The sequence below is a fragment of the Rhipicephalus microplus genome, chromosome 9 (assembly GCF_043290135.1).
Source record: "Rhipicephalus microplus isolate Deutch F79 chromosome 9, USDA_Rmic, whole genome shotgun sequence".
Lineage (NCBI taxonomy): Eukaryota > Metazoa > Arthropoda > Arachnida > Ixodida > Ixodidae > Rhipicephalus > Rhipicephalus microplus.
This window is the reverse complement of record NC_134708.1, coordinates 13,453,765-13,465,345: the sequence shown is the minus strand read 5'-3', so window position 1 is coordinate 13,465,345 and position 11,581 is coordinate 13,453,765. Positions and strand designations below refer to the sequence as shown.

The 11,581-nt window shown below is 48.1% G+C and overlaps 1 non-coding gene across 1 annotated transcript; it reads left to right on the top strand.

Moving 5' to 3' along the window:
• The first annotated feature begins 10,845 nt into the window (after nt 1-10,845).
• Nucleotides 10,846-10,918, top strand: TRNAS-GCU (transfer RNA serine (anticodon GCU)). Its single transcript has one exon. It is a non-coding gene; the product is annotated as a tRNA-Ser (tRNA).
• The last annotated feature ends 663 nt before the right edge of the window (nt 10,919-11,581 follow it).

Sequence of the window (11,581 nt, the reverse complement as noted above, 5' to 3'; positions counted from 1 at the left end):
GAACCGAAGACAGATAACGTAAACTTTCCATAAGAGAGTCGTAGATCGGTTTGCAAAACATCCGATTACACAGTTTTGAACTTTGTATCTGTTGGGTATTAGTTTGTATGTGCTAATTACAAATGCCCGCGAAATACAAAAAATGCCACCAATACCTATATATATATATATATATATATATATATATATATATATATATATATATATATATATATATATATGAAGTGTATACCTAGGGCTCGTTTTTCCGTGTTTTGACACAATGAGATCTAACAGACAGTAATGCCAAGAAATTTATAGGGGAAGTTATTTGAACAAAGGGAAAGTAAGTAAGAAGAAAGAAAGTGGGTGAAAAATAACCAGCCGCGAGCAGGAATCGAACCTTCGACATTCGATAAACGCGCTCGATGCTCTGACCACTGAGCTATCACAGCGGCCTTCTCCGAACCCACTTTTTTTTGGAGGGGGGGGGGGGTTATATGTAAATTTAGAAGTAGGAGTGTCGGCCAGCGCCATCTATAAGCCAAGCGGCGAGTGTGAAGCACCCTTTTATGCGCATGTGTGGCGTCACGTAGCACGTTAATTTATTACCAGCGGGCAGCTGACCCTCGTATACGGTTGTATACGAGGTACTATTGGTCATGGCGAAAACCCATTAGTAGCTTCTACGGCAGTATTATACGCGTAGCTGATGAACGGGAGAACTTGGTCCCAATTTGAATGATTAGAGGCGACGTACATCCACAGCATATTGCCAAGAGTACGGTTGAAGCGCTCCATCATGCCAATCGTTCGAGGGTAGTACGCTGTACTTGTGCGGTGCACGATTCGGCATTCGTTGAGTAATGCCTTCAAGGCGTCAGAAAGGAAGGCATGGCCTCTGTCACTTAAGAGCTCGCGAGGGGCACCATGACGCAGAATGAAACGTGGCAACACAAACGTTCCAACGTCACAGGCTGTAGCAGTCGGCAGCGCGGCTGTTTCGGCATAGCGTGTCAGATGGTCTATCGCAACAATAATCCAGCGATTACCAACTAGAGTTGATGGTAATGGTCCGTAAATGTCAATGTCGTCGCGATCAAAAGGTCGACTAGGACAAGGAAGAGGTTTCGACGGGTATAGACTTGCCCGGGAGGTAACTTTTGTCGTTGACACTGAGCACACGAGCGAATGAATTTGCGCACGTAGTTATACATGCCACGCCAATAAAATCTGAGTCGAAGCCTAGCGTATGTCTTTAAGAGGCCTGCGTGGGCGCACTGTGGGTCCGCGTGAAAATCTTCGCAGATAGCAGCTCGAAGATGGCGGGGTATCACAAGGAGACACTTGCGACCGTCAGAAAGGCAGTTGCGTTGATAAAGAAGATCATCCCTTAGGCAAAAGTTGCCAGCCTGGCGGCGGAGAGCGCGAGACGGCGAAGGAGTGAGAGGATCAGAAAGAATGCTTATGAGGCCACTGATCCAGGGATCCTTTCGTTGTTCCACCGTCATGTTGCGCAAGGCGGATGCAAGTGCAGGCTCGAGGGAAGAGAGGCAAACACCTTCATCCGATATGGGTGAGCGAGAAAGGGCGTCGGCGTCCGTGTGCTTACGACCGGATCTGTAAGTAACGCGGATGTCGTATTCCTGAAGTTTGAGCGCCCAGCGAGAAAGTCGTCCGGAAGGGTCTTTAAGTGTGGATAGCCAACAAATGGTGTGGTGGTCAGTGACGACGTCGAAGGTGTGACCATACAGGTAGGGGCGAAATTTTCCAAGGGCCCAAATAATAGCTAAACACTCTTTCTCGGTCCCGGAGTAGTTAGCCTCAGCTTTCGTCAAAGTTAGGCTGGCGTAGGCGACGACATATTCATCAAACCCTGACTTTCGTTGCGCGAGCACAGCGCCAAGTCCAACACCGCTGGCATCAGTATGAACCTCCGTGGGAGCGGCAGGATCGTAGTGGCGGAGGATGGGTGGTGAAGTCAGCAGGTGGCGTAATTTGGTGAATGCATCGTCGCATGCTGGTCACCAGGTGGAAAGGTCCTTGTCGCCGCTAAGAAGGTCCGTAGGGGGCGCACATACGGAAGCAAAATTTCTAATAAAGCGTCGGAAGTATGACGACAAGCCGACAAAACTTCTAAGTTCCTTAAAGTTCTTTGGCTTCGGAAAATCGGCGACTGCTCGAAGCTTGGCGGGGTCGGGAAGTATACCATCCCGCGATACGACGTGGCCAAGAATGGTGAGCTGCCGGGCACCAAAACGACACTTTTTGAGGTTGAGTAGGCCGGCGTCGGTGAGACGTGTGAGGACGTACTCGAGACGATTTAAATGGGTGTCGAAATCAGTGGAAAAGACAACTTAGTCATCGAGGTAGCATAAACATGTGTTCCACTTGAGGCCTCGTAAAATAGTGTCCATCATTCTTTCAAAAGTGGCTGGAGCATTACAAAGGCCGAAAGGCATAACGGTAAATTCGTACAATCCATCAGGTGTGACAAATGCTGTTTTCGGTCGGTCAGATGCTTCCATAGGAACTTGCCAGTATCCAGACCGTAAATCCACCGAAGAGAAGTATTCTGCTTCCTGCAAACAGTCAAGGGCGTCGTATATACGCGGTAACGGGTAAACGTCTTTACGGGTGATGTTCTTTAAACGTGGATAGTCCACAGAGAACCGAATGGAGCTGTCCTTCTTCTTAACAAGAACGACCGCTGACGCCCAGGGACTGTTGGAAGGCTGTACAATACCCCGCTGGACCATGTCAGCAACCTGGTCGTCTATAACACGGCGCTCCGACGCTGAGACTCAGTAGGGGCGCTGCTGTAGAGGCGTATCGCTTCCTGTGTCAATCTTGTGAGATATGTTCGATGTGCGACTGAGGCCAGAAGCGTGGCTGTCAAAAGAAGTACGAAACTTTTGCAGCAGGTTCACTAACTGGCTTCGTTCTGAAGAAGACGTTGCGACATCGATGGAGCGGTGGAAAGCGTCAAGGAGTGACTGGTCAACAACAGAGTCAGAAATCAGTGAGCTGAGGTGCGTAGAAAGTAAACTAGATGGAGCGTCAAAAATGTGACGGGCATCGATCGGATGCACGTGACTGAGACATTCATTATAGAATAAAGGTAAAGGCCCTTCTAGCGTATTGTACATGAGCGTCGTCGTGACGCCATGGTGGAGAGTAAGGAGAGCAACGAGCAGTGGAGAACATTTGCGTTGAATGAACAGGGCAGAGGACGTAAATAAATCATCACCGTGGGAAATAGCGTCACACGACACAGTCACCAGCAGAGAAGAGCGCGGTGGTATGGTGGTGTCGTCGGAAACAAACAGTTTATAACATGGCAGGAAGGCCTCGACAACGTCAACATCAGGAAGTGCAGATAGCTCAAGTTCAGCGCGACAGCAGTCAATGACGGCATTATTGTTTGCAAGGAAGTCCCAGCCGAGTATCATGTCATGGGAACACGAGGGCAGCACTACGAATTCGACGATATACACAATCCCTTCGACGACGACTCGTGTGGTACAGGCTGCGAGAGGTGTTACACTTTGTGCGTTAGCCGTTCTAAAAGAGAGGCCGGATAATGGCGTCAAAACTTTGCGGAGTATGCGGCACAGGTTGATGGAAAGGACGGATAGAGTGGCTCCGGTGTCGACAAGCGCCATGACGACGATACCATCGACTGACACTTCAATGACGTTAGCTGGACAGGGGCAAGGACTTGTGCATGGCGACGGGGACGCAGTTCGTGCCTCGGGAACTGCGGCCGTTAGTTTTCCTGGTTGGTGGGTCCGGAACGGCGACGCATAGGGGAAAGCGAACGTCGACGTGGAGACGGGGAGTGGTGGGTCGGGCCGTGTGGACGATCAGAAGGAAAGGAAGAGGAAGGAGGGCTTGAAGGCGTAGAACCAAACCGAGGGTTGTAAGAGGGCATTCGTCGAATGTTCTGAGCAGCCTGGCGACGACGACAATAACGTGCCACGTGGCCAACACCGCGACAAGCAAAACATATGGGACGGTTGTCGTAGGTCCGCCATGTGTCGGAGTAGACTCCGACTTGCGGCTGGGGGGCAGAAAACTGCGGCCGAGGTGGTATCGGCATAGGCGGCGGTGAATAGGTCGGCGGCGAAAGGGGCGGCGGCGAAAACATAGGCGCTGGCTGGAACGCAGGCACTCGAGGTCGACCAACGGCCTCGGCGAACGTGAGAGGTGCGGCGACTGTAGGCGGTTCACGGCCGGGAAGAAGAACTTGTGCGACCTGGTCTTGAATGAAGTCGCGGAGTGTAGGCGTCAATCTGCGTGGTTGATCGGGTACGCAGGATATCAAAGAGACCTGACGAGTGACCTCAGCGCAGATGAACTCTTGGAGCTTGGAGAGAAGAGGGGCATTGTCTTCTCCTATGCCAAGGGTGGAAAGGCTGGACATAGAGTCGACGAGCATCGAGGGACGTCGGGTGGAAAGACGTTGCCTGCGCAACTCGTCAAAACTCTGGCATAACTCGATCAGTTCAAGGACAGTGCGAGGACTCTTAGAAAGCAACCTCTGGAAAGCATCGTCCTCAATGCCCTTCATGATGTGCTTGATCTTAAGCACTTCGGACATCGACTCGTTGACTCGCTTGCAAAGGTCCAGAACGTCCTCAATATAGCTTATGAAATTCTCTCCAAGCTGCTGGGACCGAGTTTGTAAGCGTTGTTCGGCACGGCGTTTGCGTACCTCAGGCCATCCGAAAACTTGTGTGAGGCTCGTTTTGAAGACCGACCATGTAGGGAGTTCCGCTTCGTGGTTTATAAACCACAGCTTGGCCACGTCCGACAGGTAGAAGGAGACGTAGGCCAACTTGGCGGCGTCACCCCATTTGTTGTGAGTACTCACTCGCTCGTACATTGAAATCCAGTCGTCAACGTCCTTGTCTTCTGTGCCTGAGAAAACAGGGGGGTCTCGCAGACGCAGAGAACCGGCGCAGAGAACAGTAGGCGGTGTCGGTAGAAGAGTTGGAGCGGCGCTTGAGTCGGTAGGCATAATGGATGGTAAAATGCGATTCCGAAGCTCCAGGGTGATCGAAACCCAGCAGACTCCACCACTTGTAACGCGGTTTATTTGCAGAGCAGAACGCAGAAAGCAAAGCAGTCAGCAGCGTTCGACCAAGCGCAGCAAGCACAAGCTTACGCTGATGGCGATGCCCCAGAGGCACCGAGAAATGCCGCTGAAGCTCCTCTTCTTCACTACAATATATATATATATATATATATATATATATATATATATATATATATATATATATATATATATATATATATATATATATATATATATATATATATATATATATATAGGAAAAAAAGTGTATACCTAAGGGATCGTTTTTCCGTGTTTTGACACAATCTCAATGAGATCTAACAGAGAGTAATGCCAAGACATCTATAGGGGAAGTTATTAGAACAAATGGAATGTCAATAAGAAAAAAGAAAAGTGGGTGAAAAAATAGCCTGCCGCGAGCAGGAATCGAACCTACGACATTCGATAAACGCGTTCGATGCTCTGACCACTGAGCTATCACAGCGGCCTTCTCCGAACCCACTTTTTTGGGGTTTATATGCAAATTTAGAAGTAGGAGTGTCGGCCAGCGCCATCGATAAGCCAAGCGGCGAGTGTTAAACACCCTTTAATGCGCATGTGTTGCGTCACGTAGCACGTGAACTTATTACAAGCCGGCAGCTGACCAATAGTCCCTCGTATACGGTTGTATACGAGGTACTATCGGTCAGCTGCCCGCTCGTAATAAGAAAACAGAATGGCAACGGTGGCTGCGGGAGTACCCTGAACCAATGGAAGGCCTACGCCAAAGACGACGTGGCCGCAGATGTATGATAGATGCCAGGGGCGTAGCCAGAATTTTTTTTGGGGGGGAAAGGGAGGGGCGGGTTTCCGTTATATTTTATACATGTTCGTGCGTGCGTTTCTATGTGTGTGAATATACACACAAGCAAAACCGAAAAATATCGGAGGAAGGGGTTGCACTCCACTCTCACCTTTGGCTATGCCCTGAGAGGTGCGAATGCTTGGTTTGAGTGCTAGCGTGTGTGCCCGGAGTTTGGAATTCCATGTCGTGCGTGACTGTCTGTGCTTTAACTCCAATATCTTTTAGCTGAGAAACAACGCAGAAGCAACGTAGCTTCACCGAGCCCAAGCTTACCGTCGAGCTGTAAAGGCAACCTGCATCTCCTAGCTAAAGCCTTTAGTGGTAGCTCATATTTGTGTGTTCATCAGTTTAGGGTTTTTTTTAAGTCATTTAGTTTTGTTCCGTCTCTCGGTCACGCCGGTGTTGGGGCACCAATCTACGGTGACCCATTACAAAGGGCAAAATCACCAATCATCATCATCATCTGCATCATCAGCATCATCATGATCATCATCACCTATAAATGACCTAGAAGTAGCCAGATTAGTTTTTAGAATCGTCCAGTGTCGCTGTTTCAAATCTTGAGTGGCTTTCTAAGCCCATGTGCAGTGGACCACATCTGGGCTGTCTAGCAAACCATAGCTATCGCCCAGGACGTCGCACAATATTCCGCGGACGACGGCTCTTACAGGCCCTGCCCAAGTCATGCTTAAGTCATACGTGACTTGACCATCAACGTCGCGTGTGACACCATACCACTGCTGTACAATTTAACTAAAAGGCTAAATTCTTCCTGTTATTGCACATAGCATTTGCCAAAGTCTATAATTGGCCCATTTTAGAAGACCATAGATGCCCGCCGGGCCATTTCGCTGTTCTGACTTTTTCGCCGGCGTGTAACAGCTGCCGGAGCCATGGTCGGGAGCAGCGTACCAGCTGAATGGCGTGCCTGTTGTTCCTTCTAGCGGCCTTCGTGTAGTGTCATCTCTATTTGCATAGCCGTGATTAAGAACAGCTAGCTTCAAATCTGTTATGCAGCTCAAGCCACAACCACGAAGACAATAATGTTAGGCACTTTGAGCGCTAACGTTGACCGGCAAGTCGGAGAGTTGCCGCGGAAAACAAACACAATGTTAAGTGTGCGCATAGTTATTGCACCTTGCGCTTCTAATATTGTTTGCTTGATTGCTATTTTATGCAATAGCGTCTACAGGGCAGATAATTAAGACGCTGCCTTAATGTTTCACTCAGAAAACATTGCAATTTTATAGGGGCACGTGGGTTTACATTTATCGGAACATTCTCACAAACAGTATGGGTGCACCGCGCTCATGAATAATGGTCAAGTTTTGTTTTGACACAGAAATCAAGTGACACTAGAGCTTGTGGACGCTGTGCATTTCCACCAGCAGTCGTCTTTGTGCACCAGGGTGTCCTCCATGACATTGCATGAGAAATGGATACAGTATCTTGCGCAGTCTCTCTATGTTTTTCGAATAATATATATTGGCCTGTTATCAAGAATTGAGTGACTGTTTTTAGAAACTCGCCACGGTGGTTATGGCATCGAAAGTTCACGGTGATAAATTATAGGATTTAACTTCCCACAATCCCGATATAATAATGGGAGGCGCGGTGGTGGGGTACTCCGGAAACTGCTACCACCTAGTGTTATTTAACGTGCACCTGAATCCAAGTTAACCATTGGAACGTGGTCGCCGTGTACAGGACTCGAATTGAGAGTTTGAGATAAGCCAAAATTGAACGCGAACAACAAAAGAAGTGAGCACACGTTATCGACGCAAGCCACGGCGAAAGGAAGGCGTAACGACAGTTCATGCCGTGACGGGATCCATGCCTACCGCCAAGACGTTGCCGCTAACCCAAGTACTCTTAAACCAAGTCTCGAATCGAATTTCGTTCTTGACACTAAACCAAGCATCAACTGGAATTTAGTCCTTGACCGAATTCCAGCGTAATTTTCAATCGAGCGCCACTGCTCGACAGAAAATTACGCAGTGCTGTTCAAGAGTCGTTTCAGATTATCCCTAATATACAGTGACTTTATCTGCCTAGACAGGGCCCTTTTGTCGACTTTTTCAACTCAAACTGGAGTGCTGAGTCAAGGGACGTTCTAGAATAAGGGGGTAAGAATTCTCGAAACTGATAGGTCGTTTACGATGTCAGCATTTATCAGTTTTGTTTATACTTTATCACATCAAACGCTCAAAAACATGAACTGTCACTATTATGAGACCTGCCAGCATAGCTGCAATATAAACGTTCATGCACATGTCGCTCAGTAATGGTGACAGGTAGAATGCCCTTCTCGTGACAAGCTGATCCTCGAACGCACAGCTGAGCAGAAAGGAATGCCATTCGAGTTAAAACCCACGTGGATGTTTCGTTCAGCAAGTGAACATCAGAAGTACACTGATTGGCGTAAAACAACAGGAAAGAAAATTCTGAAGCCCTCGCCGTGCCCAAGTGAAGACTCGCGTGCACACGGCGCTTGCCTTCATGGTATAGGCTGCCCAAACTTGGCTGCTTTAAAGAGGACTGCAGTTCAACAGAAATCAGAAAGGCAGAAAACCATGCGGGGCAACTTTCCGCAAACCTGCCAGCAAACTGAAGCTGCTCGCGTGTGTGCCTTTTCAGAATTAGTGTGACCTTTCCATGTAGTGCCAAAAAAAAAATCAGTGTGACCTTCCCACGGGATGCCAAGCATTGTGCAGCGTACACTTACCGGTGTGATCAAATAGCGCTTTCGAAGCTCGACGTAGTGTGCAGGTTGCTCGTTATGCGACACTTTGAAGTAAATTTAGTGCATCTGGCGGCACTGAGGGGGCATTCGCCCTGTGACAGTTGTTTCGAGCGAGGAAACCACATTTACGTAGTTGGAAGTCGCCACTATTTCACTATATACAATACAGAAGCTGTTCCGCTGCACGCTTTCCTTTACAGTGTGTTCAAAGGCTAGCGTGAACCTACGCAAAATGTTCGTATCGCAGTCCTTTAAAGAAGTTTTTGAAGCTGGTGGCAAATTGTTAAATGAATGTCTAAGGGAACCTACAAATGAAAGGTCAGTGTAAAGCGGAGAATAAGGGTGTTAGCGGAAATGCAAACATGTCGCAGTGGTCGTGCTATAACGAGGTCGACTCGCCGTCGCCTGCAGACCATTCACAAGCTTGCTGTCGGCCGTCGTCGAAGCCTGATACTCGAAAAAAAAATTATGGGCTTGAATAATCTGGTGGCAATCGGCTGAGTGGTAGTTCTGTGGTTGGCTTGCCGTGTGTGATCAGTAATGGAACATGCGCAGATCATCACGTTTTTTATTTTTATAGCAGTCATCGTCTTGTAACAGGTCTGGTGCTGTGCGCGTAACAGTCATATATAATACAATACTTACTCGAATGTGGCGCAAGGTTTTTTTTCACCTTTTTCCTACTAAAGTAGACCCTCACACGCCAAACACCGAAATTCTATTTTTCCTCTCTCCCTAGACGCGATGAAATGTCACCTCTCACGTTACAATCGTGGTCGTGTTACAATCGAACAAGTACGCTGTGTGTAATAAACGGCACGGTGATCATGCAACCCAAGTTTTCATGTGCTTTCTTGAACGTTTTCAAAACATGCTTTAATTTAAAGACTTGTGATATATTTCCAAACCACCAAATCGTGTGCATTGGCGGAAATAGACGTTTGAGGGAGTCGACTATACAAGAGCTGTACTTTTTTTTCCTGTTAATAAAAACACTTTTTGTGGATGTGGCATTTGAGAATACATCAATAACGCCGGTCTCGAGCCTTCTTTTTTTTTTCGTCCACTCATCGTGTACGGCGGCGTGCTTCGCGTTGGTATTTGTTAGTACGCCTGAATGTTTCCGGCAGCGCTCGATAGGGTGACGCTACATGTCCGCAGAAACTCCAGCGCTAGTCGCCAATAGAACCTTCTTCCTCCTGCTTAGCTGGGCAACACTTTTTTATGTGATTCTTAAAAGAGAAAATTGAGCCCCGTAACTGGCTCCATCACAGTGCGACACCTCAACAGTAGCTGACGTGGGATGGGGTAAAAAAAATGGCAGATCCCACGTACAGTGGGAATCAATGATATGCGAAGCACGAATGAGAAAGGTTGATATGTAACTATAAAATCAGCACAATGGTTTGATGTGGAGGTAAATGATGCCGTGCATGAGTTACGTGTCTTGGTTATCATGTTTGGATGTGTCGATTACCTTCGTCATCTATTCACGTCTCGTGATGTTAAACTTAGTATATGTGGAGCTAGCGAAGTGACCGCGAGCACGCTATGAACGTGGTATGTTGTCATGTTCTTACATGACACGCGCCTGATGATTATCATGTTTGCACCAGTCATATTCCTTCGTCGTTCATTGACGTCACGTAACACGTACCAAATTTCGTATATGCGGAGCTAGCGAAACGGCCTCGAGTGCATCACGAAGGGCCCAATATACTCCAACGTAACGTTTACAGCGACGCTACGTCAGCAAAACGCGAGCACTCTATATAGTCTGACGCCAAGCACGACCGGCGCGACCAGCGTCTGTTGGCGCGCCCCGACGGCAACCAGCGCGAAATGCGACATGCTGCATTTGGTGCCAACGCGTTCCCATTACAGCACTGCGTCTGTCTCTTTTTGAGACGCAGGGACGCTGGACGCTCTGAAACGCGCATGCATCAAAGCAACGCAGCGCACGCCTGTGAGTATTATGGCAGGACCGGCGCCTGGCACGCCGGCGTGACGCGTCGAAACGAACGCCGGCGAGCACACACACCGCGTCACGTCGAAATGTATTGACGCCTTGACTGTACAATGTAGTCATGTTCTCACATGACACAGATCTCATAATTATCATGTTTGCACCAGTCACATACCTTCGTCATCCATTGGCGTCACGTAATACCAAGTATGGCATATGTGAAGCTATGCCCCGCCGCGGTGGTCTAGTGGTTAAGGCACTCGGCTGCTGACCCGCAAGTCGCGGGTTCGAATCCCGGCTGCGGCAGCTGCATTTCCGATGGAGGCGGAAATGTTGTAGGCCCGTGTGCTCAGATTTCGGTGCACGTTAAAGAACCCCAGGTGGTCGAAATTTCCGGAGCCCTCCACTACGGCGTCTCTCATAATCATATAGTGGTTTTGGGACGTTAAACTCCACATATCAATCAATCAATATGTGAAGCTATCAAAACAGCCGCGAGCGCATCAAGAGTGTGGCATGTAGTAATGTTGCTACATGACACGCTTCTCGTGATTATCATGTTTGGATGTGTCACTTACTTATGTCGTCCGTTCGCGTCACGTAATACAGAATTTGGTATATGTGGAGCTAGCGAAAGGGCCGCGAACGCATCATGACCGTAACATGTAGTCATGTTGTTACATGACACGCATCTCATGCTTATCATGTTTGCACCAGTCAGATACCTTCGTCATCTATTCATGTACCGTAATACCAAATTTTATATATGTGACGCTAGCGAAATGGTCGAGAGCGCATAATGAGCGTAGCATGTAGTGATGTTACATAACACGCAGGTCATAATTTTTATGTTAGGGTTGGTCACTTGTGTTCGCCATGCAATCATGGCATACCATACCAGTTTTGCAACATGTCATGTGAACTAAATCACCACAAGAGCAGCAAGACCATGAAACGTAAATCATGACT